Source organism: Marmota monax, unplaced genomic scaffold (genome assembly GCF_021218885.2).
Source record: "Marmota monax isolate L192 unplaced genomic scaffold, Marmota_monax_Labrador192_F-V1.1 WCK01_AAM20220418_F8-fsc00045, whole genome shotgun sequence".
NCBI lineage: Eukaryota > Metazoa > Chordata > Mammalia > Rodentia > Sciuridae > Marmota > Marmota monax.
Window position 1 is genome coordinate 12592819 of NW_026692132.1, and position 13215 is coordinate 12606033.

Consider the following 13215-nt stretch of genomic DNA (forward strand, 5'->3'; position numbering starts at 1 on the left):
GAGAGAGGGAGGGAGGGAGGTGTCTCCCAAATTCCTTTGGGACTAGAAAAATACTTTGGAAAAACCACACTTACAAATATTCTCTCTGTATCCTTTTTGGTAGGGAGGGGATCAGGACCAAAGAGGAGCTCATCGGAAACACAGGTATTATTCTTATTGCTTAGAAGTAGGAGAAAACGAAAATGTTTCATCATCACTACCAATTAGAGAAATGCAAATCAAAACTACTCTAAAATTTCATCTCACTTCAGTCAGAATGGCAGCTATTAGGAAGACAAACAACAATAAGTGTTGGCAAGGATGTGGGGGAAAAGGCACACTCATACACTGCTCATGGGACTGCAAATTATTGCAGCCAATATGGAAAGCAGTGTGGAGATTCCTTGGAAAATTGGGAATGGAACCTCAATTTGACCCAGCTATTCCTCTCCTGGGTCTATACCCAAAGGACTTAAAAACAGCATACTACAGAGACACAGCCACATTAATATTTATAGCAGCACAATTCACAGTAGCTAAACTGTGGAACCAACCTAGATGCCCTTCAATAGATTAATGGATTAAAAAAAAATGTGGCATATATACACAATGGCATATTACTCAGCAATAAAAGAGAATAAAATCATGGCATTTGCAGGTTAATGGATGGATTTAGAGAAGATAATGCTAAGTGAGGTTAGCCAATCCCCTCCCCACAAAATATGCAGAATGTTTTCTTTGATATAAGGAGGCTGATTCATAGTGGGGTAGAGACGGGGAGTATGGGAGGAATAGACGAACTCTAGATAGGACAGACGGGTTGAAGGGGAAGGGAGGAGGCATGGGGTTAGAAATGATGGTGGAATGTGATGGATATCATTATCCAGAGTACATGTACGAAGACATGAATTGGTGTGAATAAACTTTGTATACAACCAGAAATATGAGAAATTTGTGCTGTATATTGTAATATGAATTGTAATGCATTCTGCTATCATATATAAATTTTAAACAATAAAAAATGTAGGAGAAAACTTTACACAGAAGGTCACTGTATGCCTGTCTAGCTAACATTTGCTCATTTCCCTTCATTCATCAATTGAATCTGAGAAGACGTGAATGCAGACTTTCTGCATTTACTGGTACACTTAAATACTTCCTTCTTAATAAAGTTATAGGGTGTCAGCTTGGACAAGAAGGACTAGATTCTGAAATCCCAATGGGGATGCAACAACCCACATTTTAGAGAGATTAAGGTCGTGGTTAGGAGTGTGGCTTCTTTAATAGGCTTTCATCATATCCCAGCTCTGCAGTTAATTGACTTGAGGCTTTGGCAGACCACTCAATGTCTTTGAGATTCTGTTTCTTCATTTATAAATAAGGTTGTTGGGAGAATTAAATATGGAGTTGTATATAGGTGCTTAGCACCCTTCCTGGCATATAGCAAAACCTTGGTAAATATTAATTATTAATTATGGAACTGCTTTAACATGGTATATATTAGTAGTCTAGGGTTCCCTCTTTAATTAAAATCACCAAACTTATGCCAGTATTTGATTTTGAATTTCTTCACTATCTCCTTTCTCTTCTTGAATTAAATGTATTTTCTTTTTAATTACATATTCAACAGTATATATGAAAGCTAGATAATGTGCTGAAGTATATTTTAGAATCTTGTACGTACTTTATCTCTTTTGAGCTTCAAACTATAGCCTGCAGTTAGCACTATCAAGGGCATCTTAACACTGTATTATCATAAAAACTTACAGAAATTAAGTGACTCAATCAAGGTTATACAGATAATTAGTGGCGGAGCTGGCATCTGGTACAATTTTTCTGACTCCAAGTCTCACTCTACGAAGTCGACTTCCCTGATGTTAGTGCAAGAGATAAGCAAAGATGAACTTAAGTTTTTTGAGTTGATAAAGGATTGAATAATTTTATAAAATCCAAGTTATTTTGACATTGTATGGCTATAGTCTAAGTCGAAGCAATTGTGTTTTGAAAACATAGCTTTAAAATTTTGACTTTGGCTCTATATTGTTATAGGGAAACTATATTGTTTTTTTCTTTTATATTATGCATTATAATTATACATAACAGTGGGATTCATTGTGACATTCCTGCATACAATGCATGAATAAATTTAATATAATTTGGTCATTTTTCTTCCCCACTACCTCTCCTTTCCTTTCCCTCCCCTCCACCATCTCCTGTCCCTACACAGCTAAAGGGAGACTATATCAGATTATATGTAGAATCAGTTTTTGTCTGTTCTTTCTCTTTCTCATGGATATTCAGTTTTAACCTGGCATCTATCCTTGCTCCACAAATGCATAACCTTTTGGGGAAGCCGTGTCCACCTGGTTCTAAAGGTGGGACTAGCTGGTGTAAAGGGATAAATCCCATTCCCTTTGCTAGTGAGTGGTTAAAGAGTGGAGATTTGACCTTATTCATGCTAGTGTGACCTCAGGACAGATCTAGCTAAGACTCAGGGAGAAATTTTAAACAATGAACATACCTGGAATAAATCAGGGTTAAAAGCAAAACTTGGCAAAAATTTCACAGCTACATCTAAATTATTTTGAAAGAGAGCTATTGGTGGATTTTTTATTTAATCTCTTTCAATAGAGGTACTCATATCATTTGTAAATTAAAATACAACTGACATATAAAATGTGAATCTATTACTAAAATAATCTCAAAGTTTGCCATTCACTTGAATTTGTTCTTTATTTTATGCCTTTGAATGGGAACTTGTCAATGTTTTGATAAGTCCTTTCTCCCTCATCTTTTCTGGACCTTGTTCTCAGCTTTTTGGAGACGCAAGGCCATTGCTTCCACTCATAGTCAGGGGTGATTATTCTTTTGTCAAATGTAAACTGTCCTCTGGCCCAGCATCTAATAACTTCGAGGACTCTGTTAGTAAAAGCCTCTAGTTCAGCCTGTTGTTGCTGAATGATTTTTTCATGGAGTACTTATTCTCACCATTCAAGAAATCAGTAACATTGTCATTTTAATAGCTTCTTTTTATAGTAGATGCCATAAGCATATTTCCTTCCCCTTCCAGCATACTGCCTATTATGCAGATACAACTTTAACCAAGCAAAGTTGTAAGAGGTATAAATAAATAATTTTGCATTTTCCTCATAGGACAAATGACTAAATGCTAATTTGGAACCTGGCAAACTTGCCCTGCTTGTTAGAAAATTTTAGAATAATGTGCCCCCTTACTGCAATTCATGCCATATATCCTATTTTATATGGCAAATCCCCAAATGAATAAATGAATTGTGCTTCTCCTAATGCTATTTTCTGGAAGACAGGAAACTTATGTGTGGCAGAGGCAGAAATTTAGTGTTGTTTCCGCTGACTGAATCCTATTTTTCATTTATATATTCCTACTATCCTAGGTTGAAATGATATTATTTCTACAAGTTTATCTATATCATGACCCACAATATCACCTCTGATGTTTCATGAACCACTTTATTCCCTGAGATTTAAAGTGTCTGTATATTTTTAGCAGAACAGATAGACAAGGGTATCTGTATGCTGAGAATTCTGTGCATATGAGGATGCCTACATTAAATTCAATCTCTTTCTAAAGTTAGTAGAATTATGCTATTCTCTGATTCATTCGAAATTGTTTTAACCATTGAAGAACTACTTAGTATTCCAAAGCTAAATACACAAAGTGGAAATCTTGCAATTCCGTCTCTAAATACTTCTCCTTTTGTTCCAAAATTGTTTTTCAAGAAGTATTTACTGAGAACCAATTAGTTGTTGGTCACTGGTATTGGTATGGGCATACCATTAGTGGAAAGAACAAAGCCCATGTTCTCATGTAGCTTATATTCTAGTTAAAAAAAGAAAGACAATACATTACTAAACTCATAAAAGCATTACATGTCCCATGTGATTTACAGTAGGTAACAAACTAGAATGGCCATTGTGAATTTACATGGACTGGTCAAAAAAGGCATCTCTGGTGATGGGACATATAAAATAAAGACTAGGCAGTAGATTTGGCAACCTAAATGTCAGGTGACTGGGAAGCCATTTTTATGTAGGATAGATAGTCAGCTGGTGTGTAGTAACTCATTGGCTTTTGTCCTCTGAGTTTAATTTAATACTAGTTATTAAATATTTTCAAAATCTTCTTTGTCCCCAATAGCAAAGAATTTGGACAGAAATATTTTTGAAGAGGGGCACAGTGTGACAGGTGCCAAATTCTTTAAGGAATAAGAGGTGTGGATATAAATACAAGAAAGAGGATAGTTAGTGGAGTGGTTTGATGGCTGAGCCTCAAAATAGCTAAATGTTTTGGGGAGAAGGCAGTGATAACAGTTCCTGAGTGCCAATGGGAAATGAGGTGGACAGCTTCATCACCTCCAGACTCAGTGAAATAAGTGGTGAGGGAGAGAAAGCACACTGTTTGAGTTGTCTATATGCAAAGCAGCATCCTCAGAAGACAGCAAGACTTCAGTTAGCTGGGAGTGGAGGGAACATGCAGAGAAGTGGAGGATAAAAGGGTGTTTCATCAATGGCAGGCAGAGAGCCTCAGAGGGTGAAGATCAGAGAGGAGTCAGTGGTGGAACCTTGAGTAAGATTACAGGAATGAACAGACCTATGTGAGGATGACAGCCAAGGTGATGCGGGACCAACAAAGATATACTCTGAGCAGGATGTGACGGGTCTTGAATGCTTTTCACAGTGAACATGCCATCTTTTGGAGAAAGGCATAACTCCCTGGGATGCTGGTTCAGTTATAGAAATGGGGAAGTGGAAGCAGTTGAGGCACTGAGGCATCTGTAGAATGCACGTCTCCAAACTCTTCATGAGCTCCACCTATTGCCATAGGTGGACATCACAGGTCCACCCAATCAGGAAAGTGCTATCTCTCTGCTTCAACTATACACTGAGTATCAAAACATCTGAGTTTAAATGAAAATTATCAGTGTCATTATCCAGATGGTTCTGAAATATACAGATGGTTTTATTACACTGAACAAAACTTCTATGTGGCTATCTGGAAAATCAGCTTACCTGCTGCACCAGATATTTCAAAAGCCTGCCTTTGTCTGTTTTGGCCAAAATTACATATGCCTGATATTTCATAAATATAAGATCCCTGCTTTACAAAGGAGTGGAAGTGGATCCTATATGAATTTAATTCTTGGGTGGGATTAAATATCATCAATGTGTGCATGTGTGCATGCACATGCATGTATTTTTGTTCCCCAAATGGAACAACACAGAAATTCCAATAGCTGATCATCAGGAACTGGCTTTTCTGGACAAGTGAAGCTCCTTTTTTAGTACATTTGTTTTATCCATTTGATTAAGAGCATTTGGTGAGAAAAAGAAAGGGCATCATAGTGGCACACGTGGGACCAGATCATCGACCCTTGGCCTCTTGCATTTTGTGTTCTTTTGATGTCTGAAGGAGCAATTTCTCAGCAATTTTTGTCAATAACTTTCTTTTTAAATTTTTATTAGAACACTATAATTATACATAGTACTTCTTTTGTCTTCAAGCTATTTTTATTGCCACATAAGGGTAAGACACAAGGTGGAAAAATTGAGTCTCAGGGCATGCAAAGAGTTTTTCAATAGATCTGGGGTTCCTCTCCTTCCAAACATTCTAAGTAGAAAGTGAAAACCAGAGAATTGAGAAGTAAATAGACACTAGATACTATATTTCTTCCCTACTTAGTTTCTTCAAATGTAAAATGAGCAGTTAATCTCCCAGGATTCTTTCAATTCCAACTATAGCAAACTCTGAAAATCCTAGGAACCTAGAGGAGATCTTGAGTTGTGCAAATGATTGACCAATAAGCATCTCAGAAATATGTTACGGAGTCTTTAGATGCAGCCTGTGAGGAAAATATTTGCCCCACTGTTACACACGTTTGTTAGAATTTTATTAATACATAGGTATCAATACAACCAGTTTGTATGCACCTTAGGAATAAGCAATAACACATCCCTCATGAGTTTAACTTTTTCAGTTTTATTTCCACAAAGGAGACAAAGGCAGTTTACTTATTCTGCAATTACTGTAGGTGGCAAGCTACAATAAAATCTCATGCTTTCCCCAGTGGTTATGCAATCCTAATAATTAAATCTACACATCTGCTAAATAACAGCAGATTCAAAGTCTAGCAATTTACATGGAAGAAAACAGATGTCATTCCGGTATAATCTCTTCACTTTCACCATGAGTGCTGTGAACGCTGCACACCCCGCAGTGATTAATCTATCAAAATACTCTACTCCATTTACTCCATTTTATTACATCCTGTGTCACAGGAGATGGAGCAGCTGTTTCTGGATAGAAAGCAAAGAACGGGTACCAAATAAAGCATTCTCTGAATAGGTGCAGCAAACTGATGTTCCCAAATTATTAGAAAACAGAGATCAAGTGTCTGCAATGGAGTGATTTTCAGAAACTCCAGTGAAACTACTGTTTCAATCAACAGCAGAAGTGGAGAATGATCTGAAGCACACAATGAATAAGTGCATTTTCCCTTCACAGAAAAGTGCTTTGCAATGTAATCCTCTGCTTCCAAATTGAAAACTGAAGTCCCTATCCTTTGTTAAGCACAGCAAGTTGATTTAAAGAGTAGGTTATTTCCTAATTAAGTTGCCATTAAATAAAACTTCACCTTTAAGGTGAAAACACATGTGAGAAAATCCCCAATTCTGGAAACTTATGCTGAAAAGTTAGACAGAAAAAGTAGAGTGTACTGTTTTAGGGAAATTTATTTGGTCATGGAAAGTGTTATCAAAGAAGACATTGAAAATTTGCTGAGAAGTTACCAAATGAAATATTATTGATATAAATGAGATATGAAAAGAAGGATAATTATACATAGATCTAATATGTTCTTAAGAAGAAAAATTGTATTTTACTAGATGAACAACTTTTACATTTCAGCGTGCTCAAGAATCTCCTAGAGTGCTGAAACCCACAGAGATTCTGATTCAGTGAATCTGGGATGAAGTTTACAAATCTGCATGTTGAAGATGCCTGCTGGTTAATTCTGATGTGAGCTGTCTTTGGATGATTCTGGGAAATGCTTTCTGGATAACAGTTCAGATAAATATTTATTGGTAGTGTGTTTCATGTAATATGTGTGTTACATGTAATATGGGTGTGTGCTTGTGAGCATGAGAGCGTGTGCACACACACTAGCACATACACACACATAGTAGGTACTCAACATATATCTGCAGAAAGCATAGGGAAATTAAGAGTTCTATCTTTGGAGGCAGACATCTGTCTTTAGGTCTCAGTTCTTCTTTTTGCTTGTGTTTCCATTTAGAGCTAAATCTTTATTCTCTCTGAGCCCACTCTCCACCTTTGTTAAATGAATATACACATACTTAAGTCCTAGGATATTTTGAAGATTTATGATTAATGATTTTCTCTTAGAATGATTTGTCCATATTTGCTGCTTTCAATAAATTCCTCCTCCACATTCTCTCTTAAACTTCTACAAGGTTTCTGCCCCCAATAAACTATCTAAACTGTAATTATGTAACAAAGCAACCTCCATATTATGGAAGCCAATCATCTAGTCTGCAATTTCTTCTTATTTGAACAATTATCAGAATTCATACTATTGCTCATCCCTCCTTCATCAGCAGATTTCTTCATATACATATTAAGAACCAATTTTTCATTTTTTTTTCTGCCACTTTTCTTGTTGCTCATTCTTGTTTCCTTGTTGGTTCCACCAGAATGCTACAGGGCTCAGTCCTTGGACCTCTTCTTTATCTATACTCACTCTTTGATTTTAGATGTCACATCTAATGACTATCAAATTTATATCTGCAGTCTACACTTTTTTTTTCCTGAACATATTAGAATCATATATCAAACTACTCCACTTGGATGGGATCATAGAATCACATATTATATATCTCCACTTGGATATCTAGCTGACATTTTGAATTTAGCATGGCCAAAATTGAGCAGCTGATTTTGCCTTCACTCCACCAAACCTGCTCTGTGCTATCCTTTTCTTCATTTCAGCTGATAACTTTATCCCTCCAGTGTCTTAGAACAAAAGTGTTGGAGTCATGCATGATGCTTCTCTTTATATTATACCCCAAATCCAATCCGCCAGAAAATCCTTTCGGCTTCTCCATTTCACACCACCTCCACTGCTATCATTCTGACATGAGCCACCATGACCTTTTGCCTGAAATATCGCAAAAGTGTAACTAATTTCTCCAATGCCACTTTTGCCTCCCTATAACCTATTCTTTACTAAAAAACAAACAAACAAACAACAACAACAACAAAACAGAGAAATACTTTAAAAGTGTGACTCAGTTCAGATTAGTCCTTTGACAAAACTATCCAATGGCTTGTTAAATGAATACACACATATTTAAGTTCTAGGGGTAATTTGAAGATTTAAGATTAGTAATTTCCTCTCAGAATTATTTGTCTATATTTGCTGCTTCCAATAAATTCCCCCTCCACATTCTCTCTTAAACTTATACAAGGCTTCCACATTCTCACTGGGCCATTTCTGACCTTATCTCCTCATCTCCACTGTATTTCTACCAAACTGTCCCCTTCACTGTCTTGAAACATGTGTGACTGCACTGACTATTCCATCCACTTGGACTTCTGACTCTAGGTATTCTCATGGATTCTCTCCTCACCTTCTTCAAGTCTTTATTCACAGGTACCTTTCTAGCAAGGCCTCCCTTGACCACTCTGCTTAAAATTAAATTCCAGCCAGGGGTGGTGGTGCATGCCTGCAATCCTAGCAACTCGGGAGGCTAAGGCAGGAAAATTGCAAGTTCACAGCTGGCCTTGGTAACTTAGTGAACCTGTCTCAAAATAAAAACCTGGGGAGGTAGCTCATTGGTAGAGTGCCCCCGGATTCAATATCTAGTACCAAAAAAATAAACATAGAAGTAAGTAAATAAACAAACTCCAACCTTTTTCTTAAGTCTCCATATTTCTGTCCCTGTTTATTTTTTATATGTACCATGTATCACTTCGTATACTATATGATTTACTTATTCTATTGGTTGGTTGTTTGTATGCTCCATGATAACAGGGATATTTCTTTTCATTTTTAATTAGTGCTGTATTTCTAGAACCTAAAATATTGCCTGAAACAAGGCATGTACTCAATAAATATTTGATCAAAATAATGAGTGAACTTCCCTGATTTTTTAAATATAACCCATTAATGCATTAACTAATTATAGAAATTTTGAGATTGTCTTCACAAAACCAAACTAGCATAAAATAAATTCAGTTGATGTTTAATTAATATGACATAATAATTACAATTAATAGAATTTTTAAAATCAATTATAATAGAGGACACATACAAAGTGTTTTTAAATGTGCTAAATGTTCTATGTGTTTTGCAAGTATTACTTTAATACTTTTAAATGATTATGAAGATTACATTATTATTGTTATTATTATTATTTAGCAGATGAGAAAAATGTTAAAGGGCTCAAGATATTTGGTCAAGGTTACACAACTGCTAAGCTTTAGAGATAAAAGTCAAAAAAGGGAGCCCTATCCTGATACTTCTTTAATACTGTCCTGTGTGAAGAACCACAAAGAGTCACACAATCACTCAGTGGTTGCTTCTGTTAACAATACTGGTTGCAAAAAAAAAAAAAAAAGAATACTAGTTGCTTGATGACATAAAATTACTTTCCTACAGATGTGTGTCAGATGTGGTCAGCCTATGATTCACTTTTTGGATAGTTTTGGTTGCTGTTTCCAAAACTTAGATCTGTAAATTGCTAAGTATTTATCTCCACTTTTTTTTTTTTGCATTTTTGACTATTGGAGGCTAATCAAGTGCATGCCCCTATCTGAGAAAAAAAAAATTTTATGTTCATGTTATAGGCCTATTGGGTACTACCAGCGTGGTCCATTTTCTTTTCTTTTGTAGAAATAACATCTTGGCCTCAAATAAGCTTTCAAGGAGACCCAGATGGTGAATAATAATTTTAATAGATCCATTGTTCAGTTTTAAAAAGATATCAGTCTGGCCATTAATGAAAGCCAGGAAATTGCTTTACTGCTGTGAAGTACTGTCAAAAGACCATTTATAAATTGTGAGGATATTACTTTTTCAATTAAATTTAAATATCATAATGAATGAAGAGAAAGGTGTACCTGCTCATAATTAGAGGAACTTGTATAAATACCAGGGTGAGAAAAAAACATGAAGATTATCAAAGTACTTATAATTTCTATGACCAGGAGCCTCAAGAGTCTGATCTAAGGGGTCAGTGTTAAATGACTGCTATTATATTTTAAGCTAGTTTGCTTGGGTTATTTTTAATCTTTTGACTTATATTGTAGAGGTGTGTTATCTACTAGAGACCAAGTCTTTTACTGAGTTCACATTCTGATTGAGGTCATCAGTGATTATGGGAGGACTCATAAATAACATTCCCTACATTCTGGGTTGAGATTGGGATTTCAAGAGCTCATTAATAATGGTTAGTCTTGACTATTCTCTAAAGTTAGAAACAAGGTTAGACTGCCCTAAGGAAGACAGAAAAAGAAAGTTCATGTACTGACTTTCTGATAACCTGGAGAAAAAATAATAGGAAAAACCACAAAGTACTAAAATCATCAAATGATTTAATAGAAACTGTGGACTTCTTTTGATTTTCACATTGAATCTGTGACAACGCTTTGGACTTTAGAAGTTTACTTTGTAATGAGAGATCTTTTTGCCAGAATATAATTATACTCTGAGATATAACATATGATCTCTTTTGATTCTCATTATTGATGTATTGATATATGTAAATATTTCCAGGCAGTTATTTTTCTTTCAACAAATATTTTATATTGCCTGTAAAATGAGAATCTTAATAAACCCTAGATCATGAACTCATAGATAAAACTGGACCACAGTGAATTAAATATGCTACTCTGCTGAGAGTAATGTTGCCACTCACCTGGTATAGACTTCCCTTTTCCTCTTTCTAACAGAACTTATAGTTCAGGTGTTCACCTCAGTTTTCTAGTTCAGGGAAAGCTGACCATACCGTAGGAGATTGATCCTGATTAGTTTAAGCTACTTAACACGTGGACTTCCTTGAATCAAGGATTGATAGATGACGTATTCTGACCAAATCGTAGAAAAGGACACATAGCCCACCTGTATGGAAAAGGTCCTTTTCCCTCTTATTTTACACGAGCAAGAAAGCATGCAGTTCTGATGGCCAGGTACAACAGCACAAGAGATCACTCTTAGGATGAAGCTCATACTGAAGATGGTTGAGGAGATGGAAGAAAGAACCCCAGTCCTTGACAATGTAAGTGAACTTCCTGAACTGCCCCAAGAGCACCCACACCTCTGGGTTTCCATTCATGGTAGATGATCTATATCCTAATTGTTTCAACCAGTCTGATGCTATGCTCCATGCTGTATTTATATCTTGTCTTTGTCGGTTTGGGTTGTTATAAAAAAAAATACCACAGACTAAGTGGCAAGCTACTTGCATTCATTTCTCACAGTCCTACAGGCTGGGAAGTCCAAAATCAAGGTGTTGGCAAATTTGGTTCTTGATGAAGGATCCTCTTCCTGGCCTGTAGGTGGCCACTCTCTCATCATTTCCTCACAAGGCATGGAGAGAAAGCTGTTTTTTTTTTTTTTTTCCCCTCCTCTCATAAGGGCCTTGATCTATGATGAGCTTTTACCCTCAGGACCTAATCTAACTCTAATGACCTCCTAAAAGCCTCCTCCTTCTAACAGCATCACATTGAGGTTAAGCCTTCAATATACAAATTTTGGGGAGACAAAAATATTCAGTATATAATGAAAGGTGTACCTGTAGTTACAAAAAATTCATATCCTTCTTGCATGGGAAATGCATTAATTCCATCCCCACAGCAGCCAAAACCTTAGGTTATTTTAGCATCATGTCTAAAGTATAAAATTCAAATCTTATCTAATTAACACCTAAAACAGATGTGAGGAGGTCTTCTGGCAACTTTTACACCAAGGGAGAATTCCTCTCTACCTGGAGCCTGTGAAACCAGATGAATTGTATGCCTCTAAAATGCACTGGTTAGACATATTATAGAATCCTTATCCTAAAGGGAAATGCTGGAAGGAAGAAAAAAGCAACATGATCCCAGGAAGTCAAAATCCAGTAAGACAGATACCATTAGATACTAAGGCTCCAAAATAATCCTCCTTGGTTTGATTCTTTGCCTCCTGGACTAATTGGGGAGATAGTCCCATCTCCCACAGCCCTACAATCCTGCTGAGTGGATTATTTGGTGACCAAGGCTCTGGAGAGCCCAGTCTACGTAGTTCTGAGTGGCTGCCATCTGGCTTGTTGAAATTGAGGCAATAGTGCCAGCCTTTGAAGTCAAAGAGGGAGCCCTGATGATCTCTGAATCACCTTCAGAATCTCAAAGAATAGTATCCATCTATAGCTCTACGATCTGGTCCTGTAGGAGCTAAGAAGTGGAAGCCTTTTTTTTCACCCTCCCTCTGCCTGCTTCAGTTCAAACTGCTAGTGTTTCCTATGGGTGGTTGATTAGGTCTGTGGTTCACACCTGTACTAACATCCTTATCAAAAGATTGTGGAGCCATTGTCTTGGTAAGTCTTGCAATATGGTAAGGCTGAGAATTTTCCAAATCTTTAAGTTCTTATTAGTTTTTGTTAAACAATTTCTTCTTAAACTCATTAGTCTCTTCTTGCATTTCACTCTATGCAGTCAGAAGAAAACATTTTGCTCAGCAATCTCTGGCTAAATAGCCAAATTTCATTGCTCATGTGTGTCATGTTCCACAAAATACTAGAACATGAACACAATTCTGCCAAATTCTTTGCCAATTTATAACATAAATCACCATTTATCAATTATCCGATAACTTGTTTCTCATTTTTAACTAAGATTTCATCAGAATGCCTTTATCATACATTTTTTTACCCATATTATGTTGTTGATTATTTATCATCTAAGAGGATGGAAGCTTTCTCTACAACCCTCCTCCTTTTCTTTCTGAGTCCTCACCAAAATCATCTGTAACATTCCCTACATGACATTCATACACTTTTCTGATATGTGCCTCAAAATTCATCTAGCCTCTACCCATTGCTTAGTTTCAAAGATGCTTCCACATTTGTAGGCATTTTTACAGTAATGCCATATTCCCAGTATCAATTTCTTAGCCAGTTTGGGTTGCTGTAACAAAATACCAC